Here is a 16,148-nt window from a genome sequence, read left to right on the forward strand (position 1 = left end):
GTTGGGGAAAGGGAACGTCATCTGACCTTCAGCAGAATAGTTGGCAAGACTGGGGTATGCTCAGCTGTCAGCTGTGGGGCTACCACAGGGCGGAGGGGGATGGGTGGAGAAAATTAGGTAAGGATGAAGGCTATAAGAGGGGGAAGGGAAAGGGAGTAAAACAGGGGAAGAAGAGATTGAGGTAAAAGAATAAGATTAAAAGGGAGAAAATCAGGAAGAAGAAGCTGAGAGGAAGAGTGAGAAAGCAAGAAGAAAGAAGAGAAAGAAAAGAAGGATGAAGGTATTCATCTTTAGGAGAAGGGAGGGGGAAAAAGAGATGGGATGAGGAAGACAAGAAGTGGAGAAGGGCAGAGAAAAAGAGAGACACTTATATGGCTAATTAAAAGAGGCTCAATATTGATATTTTGCTATAGAGAGAAAGTGGGAACAGCCTAATGGCTGCAGAAAACATGGAATTTCTTGCTCTGTCCCTCCTTGAAGGTCTAGGGTGTTTCTTTAGAAGAATTTGATAATTCCTTACCCTTAGAAACAAGGGTAGAATAGTTTTATTTTAAAAAAAATTAAAAATATTTTTATTTCATTAAAAATTTCCCAAATACATATTAAAAATTTAACAATCATTAAAAAAATTAAGTTCTAAATTCTTAACCTCCCTTGTGCCCCTCACCTTTAAGAAGGCAAGCAATTTGATATCAATTATACATGTGAAGTCATATAAAACACATTTCCATATTAACCATGTTGCAAAAGAAAACAGACCAAAAAACCCAAGAAAAATAATGTTTAAAAACAGTATGTTTCAATTTGCATTCTGAGTTTGGTCAGTTTTCTGGAGGTGGATAGTATTTCCTTTGGAATTGTCTTGGAGTGTTGTCTTGATCAAGGTAACTAAGTCTTTCACAGTTGATCAAACAATATTGCTGTTTCTGTGCATAATGTTCTAGTTCTTCTTAGTTCGTTTTACTTGATTTTATATCTTCTTAGTTCTTTTTTCTGAAACCATTGTGCTAGTCATTTCTTAAAGTACAATAATATCCCATCACAATCATATACCACAACTTGTTCATTCATTTGTTCAATATTAATTGGACATCCCTTCTAGTTCTAATTCTTTGCCACCACAGAAAGCTTGCTATAAATGTTTTTGTATCTTTTCTTTTTCTTTCCTCTCTTGGGGATATAGACCTGGGAGTGGTATCAAAGGGTATGCAGTTTTATATAGTTCTAAATTGTTCTCCAGAATGCTTGGAGAAGTTTACAACTCCACTAATAGTGCATTACCAAATACAATATCAAATCTGTCACCACAATCCAAAAGAGTAGCTGGTATCATTACATTATAGTCAAAGAAGTTACCTAGAGTGATTAAAAGAATTGAGTCAGTTGCAAAAGGTTAAGTCAAACTTCAAAATGCATGTGATTAATGGCTTCAAAATAGAACTGGTTGTCTTATGAGGGGTTCAAATACTATATTTTACTTTGTGCAACATTAAGGACCTTCATGCAAGCTCAGGATGTGTTCTCTTCACAGTCTTGGGGGGGGATTAATAGTGCATGATTTGTAATGTATCAAGAAAGTTTTTCTTTTTTCCCATTTCTTAAGCTTGTTATAGAAGGGTTGGGATGACACACTGGAGAGATGTCTTGAGATGTATTATGAAAAGATTCAATTGAGCCAAAAATAATACTAATAATGATAATTATAATAAAATAAAAAACAGAACTCATAGCTTTAAGAAAACTACTTAAGAGGAATTTTATTTACCTCACTGGTACAATTAAGCTCGACTTTCATTCATGAGAGAATCTCTGACCTGCACAATTTGTAGCCTTTTATGGATTGATGTTAAATGTCCCAGCAGTTCTTGCTCAATAAAAGTTATATTGGAAATATGGAAAAAAAAAAAACCATGGAAGTAGGGCAGATAGGAGGTACAGGGTATAGAATGTCAGGCTGGAGGCAAAAAGACATCTTTTTTAGTTCAATCCAGCCTCAGCAAGTCACTTAGCCCTATTTACCTCAGTTCTTCATCTATAAAATAAGTTAAAAAAGGAAGTGGCAAACCATTCCAGTATCTTTGTCTGAAAACATGAAGAGTCAGACATGCCTGAACAACAAGCTACACATATACAAATGCATACAAACTTTTGGGATGGTGAGGGAGACTCATGATATTTCCAGAAATGACTAATGTAGAAATATATAAATTTAAACTAAAAGAAAAATTCTGATAATTTACCCTGTGTAGGAGGTAGTATTATTAATCCTATTTTATAACTGAAAGAATTAAATATCTGAGGAAATAATATGTAACACAGATGCTAAACATCAGAGCTGAAATTCAAACTCTCTCTACTTCTCTACTAAAATATATCTCCTGCCTGCCATAAGAGCTTCCTCTCTTAGAAGCTGCTAATTCTCCTTTTCCTCCAGCTGAAGCTCAATTTCCCTTCACTCTAGTTAATCAATGAATCAATCAACAAATATTTAAGTATCTATTATGGGTTTAGTTCTGTGTTAGATGAATCCTGTGGTAGAGAATATAGAGGAGTAGGGAAAATATTTTCTAACCCTGAGAATCTGAAGTTAACCATCTGGTTGAGGGTCATGAAAAAATTACAGAATGAGGCATCCTGAGCTGATAAGGCTACCTTTGTGACTATATGCTGTGAGAGCTCAAAAGAATAAAAAGAACTGGTATGTTCTGATAAAATATAATCATGGTGTCTTAGGAAACAAGGAAGGGACCATATTAACAAGAATGGAAGATGCACGTAGGAAAGTAGGAGATTGGGCAGAAAAAGAAAATTGAACACAATTGTAGAGAGCCTTGAATTCTAAACTGAGCAGTTTCTAGCTTATTCTACAGAGAAGGGAGAGTCTTTTGACTTTTGAATTTTTGAATAAGGCTTTTGAACAGGGATATTACTTGATGAAAGGGATGTTTGGAGACAACTCATTGTCCCCCAAATAAAGGCTTTCCTTATTAGTGGCTTGGTCCAATTACCATTTTCACTCGAATTTTCCATTTATCAATGATGTCTGTCTAGTTCTGGATGGATTAAACTTGGCAGGGATGCCATTCATTTTAGTGCCCATCAAATTATTTAACTGAAGAGGATTCAGCCCACATAGATTATTGTGTACTTGACTTGCTGTTTAAAGATTCCTGTTTTACCTGTTGTAGAATAAAATATTATTAGGACATTGAACTTTCCCTGAACATTTCAGTTCTGACAGAAGGAGACTTGGGAGAATGATTGTTTTTGAACTGAAGATTTACATGAAATCCATAGCCTCAGATATCTTCAGACTACCACAGCAACCCTGATATTTCTCTTCTAGTTCCACATACACCTTTCAAGGACTGGTCACTTATGATTGCTAGTTCCTGGGGCTTTCTAAGCAGTTAAAGCCTTTCTGTTCATGAACCTTTATCATCCCTATGAACCTTCTCATGTATGATGTTCTTCATGGCCACAGATTCTTTTACAGACAATAGTCTGTAAGGAGGATGCTTTTGATTAATTTGTTTCACATTCCTTGTGTCATGTGACATGGAAACAAAATGATTATACTTAATTATAATTCTCAAGTCCCAAGCCCAGCTGTGGTGCCCTTCCCCTCAAAAGCCTTTCTCCTGTATGAGTGGAACTCATAGAGTCTGGATTCAGTTTTTGAGGAATCTGATTCCTTAACCTAGTAGAATCAGTTTTTTCTCATTTCTTTGACTCTTTATGCTCCAATCTCCAATTAGAATTTGAAGGATTTTTTTTTTTTTTGCAACTTTTGCAACTGATTCAGTTCTTTTAAATCACTCTGAGTGAATTTTTTGACTGCATTTTAACAATAGACACTAGCTTCTCCTTCAATCTTTTGGGTCGTGGTGACAGATTTGGTAGCTCTGTTCCCACGCTCACTGGCAATTTTCTCTATCTTTTTGGATACCATGACTTACTCTTCATTTTTGTCTCCCTCTTTCTTTTACTGTGTTGAGCTCAAGGAATAATGTCAAGAATTATAATAGTTCCTCTCAAGGTAAATTGTCACCCTGTTGGGTTTGACCTTAAACATTAGCCAAACCCAGACTTTGTTTTAGAGATTTTCTCTGGACCTCCAGGGAGAGGGCATGAGCCATAGTGATCACAAGAAATCTAATTCTCCTTTTTTAGGGTATTAGCCTTTCTCCAGGATTCCTTAAGACCAGAGCAAATGTCCCTTTTCTTGCAAAGTACCCCATCACCTGAATCACAGATGACAGATGGAAAGCAGAAATTCCTAAAATCAGTTCTTAAAGGGAGGTCATAGACTCCAGACATCCTTCAAATTGAATCTATCCTGAGAAGATTAGATGCAACACTGCTTGAAGTCAAGTAATGGAACACCTGTCCAATCACTTAAAAACCTAAAAGATTCTACTTAATGATTATTAATATATTCTAGTTGGAGGTAAATTTCTGACTTCCTTTCTACAAAAATTCACTAATTGCTTTGGATTAGTTTCAGACAGTTTATAAAACATAACATTCATATACCATAACTTATTCAGCCATTCTTTAACAGATGGGCATCTTCTCAGTTTCCAGTTCCTTGCCACTATGAAAAGGGCTGCTATAAACATTTTTGCACACTTAGGTCCTTTTTCCTTTTTTGTGATCTCTTTGAGGCCCAGGAGAGACACTGCTGGATGAAAGGATATACACAGTTTAATATCCTTTTGGGCATAGTTCCATATTGCTTTCCAGAATGGCTGGATCAGTTCACAACTCCATCACCAATGTATTAGATGACATGGAATTTTTGACTGGAGGTAGTATCGTGCCTGGAGCACCAGCTTAGGAGTAAGAAGATGGGTCCTTATGCTCATTTTTACCTTTTTACTAGTTGTGTGATCTTGAGCAAGTCCTTTCAGTAATGAATAAATGAAAAGTATTTATGAAGCATTTAACTGTACAAGCACTGTTCTGGGACACAAATTGAATAGTAAGATTCTGTGCCCAAGAAGCTCACGAATATTGGTGGAGACAACACATATGGAAGTCTCAAATATAAATAGAATGGAAAAATCCTGTGGTCCTTAGAGAGTGAAGGTAAAAAATTTAATGTCATTTCCACTGATAAGATCAAATCAGTGGGGGGAAGGAAAGAGAAGTTCCCCCGTGGGAGACCTAGCACTTGGATGAGGATGGGTCCATAAGAGGAATTTTGCATAATTAGTACTAGCTATATGCGAGTCTCTTCTTACCTCAAATTCCCCTATTTGCTTTTCCCTCCACAACTGCAGTGTTATTCCTGTAGGCATGTAGACTTCTCTGTACATGGACAACCTGCCACAAACTATCTGGGCAACCCCAAAAAGTATGATCCATCTATAGTCATCTTGAAGCTTTATTTAAAAGGAGATGTTGGGAATCTATCTAGATTCCCTTCCTTCACTCCTCTGTCCCCTTATCTCCTTCCTTGAAGCTTCAGAAATCATATTTCACTATGCAGAGAGTAAATTGATAGTAGGGTCCTGCTTGCCCTGAGCTTGCCCTTGCACATTGCCTGGTGTTTCATTGGGGTGGGTTCAGATTACTTAAGCCCTAGGAAAAGGAGGCCATGGCCTCTTTTCCCCCTTACTTACCTCCTTGAATCTAAATCCATAGCAGCTGGCATCCTAGAACCAGAGAACACTTAAATGGAAACTCGCCATTGAGACCAAAACCATCTAGTCCAATGCTTTCAATTTATAGAAGTGGGAAGTGAGACCCAGACAAATTGATTTATCTGGGGTTCACATAGCCAGTGGTAGAACTAGATCTAGAAACAAGATACAAGCTTTAAAATCTTTAGTTATTTATTTAGTAATTTTTAAATGAAGTTTTGTATTAATTTTTTTTCATACAGCATACTGCCTTATGAAGAAGTGTTATTCCATAGTTTTTTTAATGACCAGACTTATTTTTTCTGTCTTTTGTGCCTTTTAATATCACAGTGTTGGGTGACCTGATCTTCCTAAGAAGGAAATCTGGGAGAATTAGGGGGCAGACACACTGCTTAGATTTTAGAAGAATCTCTCCTGCTTCAGAGGCAATGTAATGAGGTGGATACAGAGCTGTCCTGAACCAGGAAGTCCTGAGTTCAAGTGTTACCTCTAACACAGTCTGACTGTGATACCCTGGACAAGTCACTTTACCCTCTTAGTGCTAGAGGCATCTCTCTAATACTATCACAGTTATTGTTCCTAGTATCTTTTCTATTTCAGTCTGCATTGTCCTGAGCTCAGTAAAACTGTTTCCTTGGTCTGAAATACCCTCCTCCCCACCTTCTTTGCCTCAATCTGTCCTTCAGATCCCAGCTTAAAGTTCCTTCCTCCCTTCTCTCTCCAGGCCTTTTCCAATCACTCAGGGTAGAGCCTTCCCTGACTTTCTAGGTGATATTTAAGAAATTAAGTTACACATAACAACTCTTACATCTACATACACACACACACACACACACACACACACACAATTTTATTTTCAGGTACACATTCTCTCCTTTCTACCTTCCCTTCCCTGCTTTCCTCCATCCCTACCCACTTCCATCCACCCACTGAGAAAGTCAGAAAAGCAAAATCCATTAGAAACACTTATAATCAATAAAACATAGTCTTGCATTCCCAATATCCAGAAAAATGTTAGTATATACACTGAAGCTATTATATCTCTGTCTGGAGATAAGTGGGACCTGTGGGGACCCACAGGGGGACCCACCTGGTTCTGCTCCCACTTTCCCACAGCCAGCCTTATACTTCTCTGTAGATTCTTTGGTGCTGTCCCATCTGAAGGGGTTTGATAGAAAAGAAAACAAATGTTCTTCCTCTCACTCAAAGCCTTTGTTCTTCAGCCCCACTCCAATCCTTTCTTTTACTCTCTCCCTTTTCCTGTTTCCTCCTTGCCTTTTTCACTTTCTCTAAACCCTTCTTCTCCTCTTTGTCTTTTCTCATATCTGTCTCCCCCTCATCCTTTCTTTCCATTCTCCTCTTTATGTTCCCTCTCTCTCTCCTCTCTTACTTATGTTTCTGGGTTTTTTTGCACTGTAGCCAAAGTGTATTTTTTTATTTCTGCTTCTCCTATTTAATCTCTTTTCTGCTTCTCCTATTTAATCTCTTTTCTTCCTCCCTATCACTGTGTGCACCCTACTAGAGGTCAGAGACCAGGTTTTGATTATCTTTGTATTTCCTCTACTGTCTAGAATAGTGAGTGCTTTGGGTATATAAGGTGCTTTATAAATGTTTATAAATTGTTGAATTGTGACTGTTTCTTTCTCTCCATCTCCATTCTCACTATGTCTAACTCTCTTTCTCGGATTGCCTTTTTCTGTCTCCTTATCTGGAAGGCATACCATATCAGCCCTATTAATATATTAGCAGTCACAGGACATTGGAACTGGAAAAGGAACTTAGAGATCATCTAATTTAATCCTTTCATTTTACAAGTGAGGAAACTGAGCTCAGGTAGCAGAAGTGACCTATGGAGGCCACAGAGGTAGGTAGGCACTACGGCCAGAACCTGGATCTCTAATCTGTTGGTTTCACAATTGCACCACATTTACAAAGGCTCTTCCTCATTGAAAAAAGATGAAGGGAGGCAGATTCCTTGTGAATTTTTAATCTGTACAATAATGAATATGTGGTGTGTAAAAGCCAATTATATCCTATAAATATTGCAGCTCCTTGTCTTTTTATGATTGAATTCTTTATCTCTTAAGCAAATCTATGTGTAACATTTATGAGGTTTCTATAGAAGCTCAGCGTTAGATGCTGTCAAAGAAAAGTGCTTTGCCGGGGTCCAGCTTGTTACCTTCTCCTTACTGAACACTCTCCCCGACTTTTATTTGATTTAATTTTTTTTCTTTCTTCCTATTTCTGGAATGGGCTACATTTACACTGATTGTGCCTGATCTGAGATGTGAAGGGGGTTCTTACAATATGCCCTTTATGGTGCCCCCAAATCCTACCATCTTCTCAACCTACTGTTTTGTGTCTTGAAGAATCTTCAGTTTCCTAGCAGCCACTTTGCCAGTACTCCTGGGGATGCAGAACAAATGCCTCAAACTGTCATTGACCGTTATCACTTTACAGGAATTAATTAATGTGTCAGATATCTTCCAACAGGGAAAAATGACAAGCCCTTAAGACCCTGGGAAAAAAAAGTATTGATGGAAAGAAGAGGGGATTTATAGAATCTTCTAATGTTAGAGCTGGCAAGGTCTTAAGAGATTCTCTAAGTCAATACTTCCTCCTTCCCTCATCCCCATTTTATAAATGGAAAAATTGAGGCTGAGAAAAAGGAAATAAAATGCCTAAGGTTGCAAAGCCACTCAATGACAGAGTCCAGATGAAAACAGAACTCCTGGTTCCCAGGTCAGTGATCTTCCCCCATACTATGCAATTTACTGTGTTCCCCTTCTCAGCAATATCTGGTGTTTGGAAAGGGGATGTCTATAAAAGCAATGCCGCAACCCAAGAGACAAATTTCTAGTGGTGGAATTTCAGCACTTGAGGGACAATCCCTAAACAGGAGAACTTTGCTAGCACTCTTAAGCTGATATCCCAGCAGTGCTTTGTCCAAAAGGGATGAGGAAGGCACCAGAGATTCCAGAAGGTTGCTTGTGCCCATAAGAACTCGTCGCTCCTGCCCCAGTTGCTTCCAGCACTCCCTTGCTTATTTATAGTTATTTTCCTGAGAATCCTCAAGGAGCTAGCTGATCTAATTGAATAACTGAGCAAAAGCACAGCTGACCAATAACTTAATTGTGGTGGGAAATGAAGTTGCTTTCTGCTAGAGGCTGCCGACCCCTTGTCTTGTTTTCTATTGAGTTGGGCATGTGAGGCTGCAGTCTCTTCCATCCCCTGGACTAGTCTCCCACGGCCCATGGGGCTGTCTGCCTTTTCTCTGTGACAATTTGGTGATTCACATTCCAGGAAAGACAGGCCCTGAGCAAGTCCCACTCTGCACCCTCCTGGGAAGGGTCCCAAAGACCCAGATTCTCCCTGGAACTAATAAAGGGACTGGGGTTGGTGCTGGGAAATGTGAAAGTCTTGGTTCAGGACACAGAGTCATATTACCCAGTAGGCATGAAAAGCATGTCTAAGCTGAGGCCTGAAGGATATTTAGAAAATGAAGCCTGTTTGTCTCCCTTCCCTGACAGAGTTTTCCCTTTCATGACCCTGGGGCCCCTAAAAGGACATGTAGGGACCAGATGTAGCTCTCTCATAGCAAAGGAGCCCAGACTGATTCACATCAGGGCACCAGGAAACATGTAGCTGAGTAACAGGGCAAAAAAGACAGGGACACAGATCCTGTGCAATACTCTTAAAACCCAAGATTTAGAGCAGAAAGACTCCTAGAGAGGGGCAATCAGGAAGGTTCTATATCCTTGTTCCTTGTGAGAACATAACCCAGGATCTCTATCCATGGATAGATTGCAGGAAGGTGGTCTGTGAACTTGCATGAGAGAAAAAATCACATCTTTATTTCAAAACATCATTGGTTCCCTTGGTAATTCTATATTTTATTTTATGTATTTTAAACCATTAATCTAATCAGTAGTGAAGGCAGAAGCTAGTAGACTAAGATAGTATTTTAAGAATAATATTGATAAAATCCTCATAAACCTGGGGCTGAGAAGATGGCTTTTTTTCCCCACTCTCTCACACTCACCACGCTCTGAGGGGAAGGCTGCTATTCTGATGCCATAGACCTAGATAAAGTGAATTGCCTCCCCTGCTATTCCTGATGGTTGATATACAACATGGGAGGGACCATCAGGAAAGAGAGAAGGAACCACATCACAGAGGTCAGGGGTGAAATGTCCCTGCAATTAGGAAAATCCATGTAAAATGTTTTGGCCCTGCCTTCACACCACAGAAGAAATCTGATTTTTTTCTTTTTCTTTTATAAGGTGTTTATAGCATATTATTTATAAAATTTGGGTTAGTACTAGACAACACTATATGTTTTAGGCATTTCTGAATTTCTAAACTTTTTCTATGTCATCTTCTGGCCTTTGTCTGTGACTCCTACCTTCCAGCTTTAAACCTCTAATTCTGAGTTAGGAGATTTGAGTTCAAATCTTGGTTTTGCTACTTTGTTCTTTAAAATTGAGAAAATTAGGCTAAATGATCGCTAATAGTTTATTTAGTGCTTTTCAAACCTACAATTTACATTATTTATTATTTGGTTGTCACAACATTCCTAAGGGGTAGATAGTGCTAATATTATCCTCCCTATTTTATAGATGAAGAAACTGAGACCAAGAAAGAGGATGTGATTTTTCCAAGGTCATATAGCTAGTAAATAGAGTGAGGTCTCGAATCTGGATTCTGTAATTTTAAGCTCAGTGTTCTTTTCATTATACCCAAATCATTTCCTTAATGCTATAGAATTTGGAACTGGCCTTAGATACCCTGTAGTCTACATGCCTCACTGCCTGAAGGAGGAACATCCCTCCATGTTTACCTTTAGCCTCCATGGTCCTTTTCCACAATACTCCAAGTTTTCAAAAGTACAAAGACAGATTCCATAATATTTATGCAGACACAAAAGTTGAAAACAACATAAAAACAATTAAGAATTAAATCTTGAGGCATATAAGTCCTTACAGTAGAGGGAGAGATAAATGAAGCAGTCAAAGTAGGCCCTGAAGTCTTTAGATAAGGGGAAGAGAGAAGAAAGGATCTGAGAAGAATAGCAAGACCCAAGTTTGGTAAACAAGAATGAGTATGGCAGAAATTAGGGGAAGCAAGGATCTTTTTTTTTTTTTTTTCTTTTTTCTTTACAAGATATATGCATGGGTAATTTTTCAACATCGACAATTGCAAAATCTTTTGTTCCAATTTTTCCCCTCCTTACCCCTATCTCTCCCCCAGATGGCAGATAGACCAATACATGTTAAATATGTTAAAGTATATATTAAATACAATATATATATATATATATTTTGTGCAACAAAATAACTGTATGGATATGTATATATATACATATCCATACAGTTATTTTGTTGCACAAGAAGAATCAGACTTTGAGATAGTGTACAATTAACCTGTGAAAGAAATAAAAAATGTAAGCAGACAAAAACAGAGAGATTGGGAATTCTATGTAGTGGTTCACACTCATTTCCCAGAGTTCTTTCACTGGATGTAGCTGCTTCTCTTCATTATTGAACAAATGGAACTGATTTGGTTCATCTCATTGTTGAAGAGGGTTACGTGCATCAGAATTGATCATCATATAGTGTTGTTGAAGTATATAATGATCTCCTGGTTGGGCTCATTTCACTCAGCATCAGTTCATGTAAGTCTCTCCAGGCCTTTCTGAAATCATCCTTTTCTTACAGAACAATAATATTCCATAACTTTCATATACCACAATTTACCCAGCCATTCTCCAATTGATGGGCATCCATTCATTTTCCAGCTTCTAGCCACTACAAAGAGGGCTGCCACAAACATTCTTGCACATACAGGTCCCTTTTCCTTCTTTAGTATCTCTTTGGGGTATAAGCCCAGTAGAAACACTGCTGGATCAAAGGGTATGCACAGTTTGATAACTTTTTGAGCATAGTTCCAAATTCCTCTCCAGAATGGCGGGATGTGTTCACAATTCCACCAAAATGTATCAGTGTCCCAGTTTTCCTACATCCTCTCTAATATCTTTCCCTGTCATTCTAGCCAATCTGAGAGGTGTATAGTGAGGTTTCAGAATAGTCTTAATTTGCATTTCTTTGCTTAATAATGACTTGGAACACATTTTCATATGACTAGAAATAGTTTCAATTTCATCATCTGAGAACTGTCTGTTCATATCCTTTAACCATTTATCAATTGGAAAATGTCTTATTTCTTATAAATTAAAGTCAATTTTCTATATATTTTGGAAATGAGGACTTTGTCAGAACCCCCAGTTTGTTGCTTCCCTTCTAATCTTGTCTGCATTAATTTTGTTTGTACAAAAGGTTTTCAATTTGATATAATCAAAAATTTCTATTTTGTGATCAATAATGATTTCTAGTTTTTCTTTGGTCACAAATTCAGAAGCAAGGATCTTGATATATCTGGATAAGGTATATGAAAGGGTATAGTAGGAAAAAGGTTAAAAAAGCTTAAAAAATGGGGCAGGTGATAGAGAGCCTTGAATCCTAGGCTACAGAATTAGTCCTTAGTCATTGAATAGGTGTTGCTTCAGACAAACTGATATCTGGCAAAGATTTTAATTTAGAAAGGCTAAAGTCCCCCACTGTATCCCGGGCCATTGCCAGTATTCTTCACTTTTGTCTTGCCACTGATCTTCAGTGACTCAGAGAATAAGGCTAATGATTTATGTAGTCCTGCCTCACTTAAATCCAATTCATAGAAATGCAAATTAAGACAACTCTGAGGTACCACTACACACCTCTCAGGTTGGCTAAAATGACAGAAAAAAATAATGACAAATGTTTGAGAGGATGTGGAAAAACTGGTACACTAATACATTGGTTTGTTTTTATTTTTATTATGATAAAACTTTTTATTTTCAAAACATATTCACAGATAATTTGACAACATTGACCCTTGCATAGCCTTGTGTTTCAGATTTTCTCCTCCTTCTCTCCCCTAGAGGACAAGCAATTCAAGATATGTTTAACATATTAAAATATATGTTAAATTCAATATCTATAAACATATTTATATAATTCTCTTGCTGCAAAAGGGAAATCAGATCCAAAAAAAAAAAGAGAGAAAGAAAGTAAATGAATAAGAAAACAAAATGCAAGCAAACAATAACAAAAAAAGGAGAATGTTATGTTGTAATCCACATTCAGTTCATACAGTTCTCTTTCTAGATGTAGATGGCTCTCTTCATCACAAGATTATTGGAATTGGCATTAGTCATCTTAATGTTGGAAAGATTCATGTTCATCAGAACTGATTGTCATTTAATGTTGATGTTGTTGTGTACAATGATCTCCTGGTTCTGCTCATTTCACTCAGTATCAGTTCATGTAAGTTTTTCCAGACTTTTCTAAAATCATCCTCCTGATCTTTTCTTATAGAACAATAATATTCCATAACATTCATAGACCACAATTTACCCAACCATTCTCCAACTGATGAATATCCATTCAATTTCCAGTTTCTAGCCACTACAAACAGGGCTGCCACAAACATTTTGGCACATGTGGGTCCCTTTCCTTCCTTTAAGATCTTTTTGGGACAGAGGCTCAATAGAAACACTGCTGGATCAAAAGGTAAACACAGTTTGATAACTTTTTGAGCATAGTTCCAAATTGCTCTCCAGAATGGCTGGATGTGTTCACAATTCCACCAACAATGTATCAGTGTCCCTGTTTTCCCACATCCCCTCCAACATTCCCCATTATTTTTCCCTGTCATTCTAGCCAATCTGACAGGTGTGTAGTGATGTCTCAGAGTTGTCTTAAATGTGCATTTCTCTCATCAATAGATATACTCATATGTTGTTGATGGAATTGTGAATGGATCCAGACATTCTGGAGAGCAATTTGGAACTATGCTCAAAAAGTTATCAAACTGTGCATACCCTTTGATCCAGCAGTGTTTCTACAGGGCTTATATCCCGAAGAGATCTTAAAGAAGGGAAAGGAACCTACATGTGCAAGAAGGTTTGTGGCAGCCCTCTTTGTAGTGGCAAGAAACTGGAAACTGAGTGGATGCTCATCAATGGCTGAACAAGTTATGGTATATGAATGTTATGTAATATTATTGTTCTTTAAGAAATGATCAGCAGGATGACTTCAGAGAGGCCTGGAAAAAGTTACATGAACTGATGCTAAGTAAAATGAGTACAACTAGGAGATCATTATATATGGCAACAGCAAGATTATATAATGATAAATTCTAATGGATGTGGTTCTCTTCAATTGATTCAGACCAGTTCTAGTGGTCTTGTGATGAAGAAAGCCATCTGCACTCAGAGAGAGGATAGTGGGAAGTGATTGTGGACCACAGCATAATATTTTCACTTTTTTTGTTGTTGTTTGCTTGCATTTTATTTTCTTTATTGTTTTTCCCCTTTTTGATCTGATTTTTTTGGAGCCGTATGGTATTTGTGTAAATATGTATAGAAGAATTGCACATATTGAGCATATATTGATCACTTGCCGACTGGGGGAGAGGGTGGGGAAAGAGAGGGAAAAAATTAGAACACAGGATTTTGTAGGGAACTAAATTATGTTTAAAATTATCCACATATATATTTTGAAAAAAAAATCCAATTTATGAACACATTAAGACATCATCCTCATGATATCATTGGTCCTTTGAGAATGAAGAATAAACAAGGAATTATGGCTTTATCCTATAAGCAATGAGGAACTATTAAAGGTTGTTGATCAAAAGAGGGACATAATTAAACATATATTATGAAGATTACCTAATCTTGTAAAGGATGGATTGGAAAAAAGGGAGACCAGACACAGAGGGACCAATGAACAGATTACTTAATAGACCAAGACAGAGGTAATAAAAGGATGACAGTAAGATACAGAGACTTGAAAAATACTTTGAAGGGAAGAAAGGAGAGGAATAGAGAATGTGGTTGACTATTTTCCCTTCATTTTTGCTTCCTGGAAACCCCTGAGCTGAGAAGGAGATATATCTTTCTAGTTTTTCCTCTTATTCTCCAATCAAATTTTTTCTCCTGCTTCAGAGGCCTGAGTTGTTCAGTCATCTCCAACTCTTTGTGATATCATGGACCACCATCTTGTCTATGGGCTTTTCCTGACAAAAATACTGGAGTGGTTTGCCATTTCCTTCTCCAATGGTGAGGAAGGAGCTCCTTTATTGTCCTTTTGCAAATAACCACCCTGGACGTTTAAATAGCAACATTAGGGAAACTTTCCAGGTGGAAGCTTATCTAAATTTGCCCTAAGGTATTTTTGACTTGTTCAGCCTTGTGGCAGGTTCTCTATCCCTACCAGAAACTTTGCTTCTCTCCCTGTGCAAGTCTGTCTAGGGACCTTTGCCAACACTGTTCCTTCTCATATATCCTAGCCCTCCCCTTCTGGGAATCCAGCAGACTGGCTGGATGTTTAAGACCAGACATCTCAGAATGATTGCAGAGCCAAAAGTGCCTTTCTTGACCTGGGCTAAAAAAATAGAGAGTTGCTTCCTAGCAAAGTCTTTATATTTCACTAAGATCCTCATAATGGTCTGGTTTGCATTATTGTGTACCTGGCATCTTCCACAGTGGACCCCAAACTCCAGCCTGTTATATTGGAAAGTATACTAGGCAAGGAGTTAGGATATGTGGGTTCCAGTCCCATAGGACTTTGGGGCTCTGAAACTAATCAATTTATTCTATGAACTTGGGAAAATAGCTTCCCTTCTCTAGCTCCCACTTTTCTCCTCTGTAAAATGAGTTGTATTATATAACTTCTGAGGGATTTTCCATTTATGGGACTTGTGAACCTGTGACAGTGGTTCACACATGGAAGTTACTTTAGAAATATTTGTTGAATGAATGGAAGACTGACTAACAAAATTCATTCTCTCAGTAGCTCATAGCAAAATTATGAAGGAATTGATTTATCTTCTAAGCCTCCAGCTTCTTGGGATAGAACAATCCAATGAGGAAAAAACCCTTGATTTGGCCACATAGGAGCTGGGAAGAGAATATAGGGAAGGGACATGAAATCTTATGCTTAAGTCCTCTGCTGGGCAGATAGAATGGTGAGGAAGGGAAAAAGGCAAGATAGGCTAGGCTGTATTCACCTGAAGTGTTTCTACCTATTGAAAAGAATCTAAGGATGTCAATTATCCCTAAATTTCAACATCCTGAGACAAAGTTGTTGGTCTCCATGAGGGGTTTCTGTGATGTCACATAGTCCATGAGATCTGAAAGGGATCTCAGAGCTCTTTGCTTACAGGTACTGTCTTAACATACTTAAAAATTTTGGGGGTTTTGAATTTAATTGACTCTAGTTTCTGAAGAGTGCTTTTTACAATAACCCTGACAAAGTGACTTCCAATGAACTTTCCAATGACTTTCAATGGACTCAGTGATGGAGAACTTATTACCCTCTGAAGCTTTTGGATGATGCTGATTTTAAGGAAGTGGTCTTTATTTCAAATTGAAATTTGCTTCTCAACAATTGCCACCAC

At 37.7% G+C, this 16,148-nt stretch overlaps 1 long non-coding RNA gene across 1 annotated transcript in view; it reads left to right on the top strand.

The window, feature by feature from the left end:
• The first annotated feature begins 108 nt into the window (after nucleotides 1-108).
• LOC127561150 (uncharacterized) overlaps nucleotides 109-16,148 on the top strand; it is a 97,176-nt gene continuing 81,136 nt past the window's right edge. The window contains exon 1 of the long non-coding RNA XR_007953466.1: nucleotides 109-280. This is a non-coding gene — a long non-coding RNA (uncharacterized LOC127561150). The remainder of the gene's footprint in view (nucleotides 281-16,148) is intronic.

This window comes from Antechinus flavipes, chromosome 4 (assembly GCF_016432865.1).
Source record: "Antechinus flavipes isolate AdamAnt ecotype Samford, QLD, Australia chromosome 4, AdamAnt_v2, whole genome shotgun sequence".
NCBI lineage: Eukaryota > Metazoa > Chordata > Mammalia > Dasyuromorphia > Dasyuridae > Antechinus > Antechinus flavipes.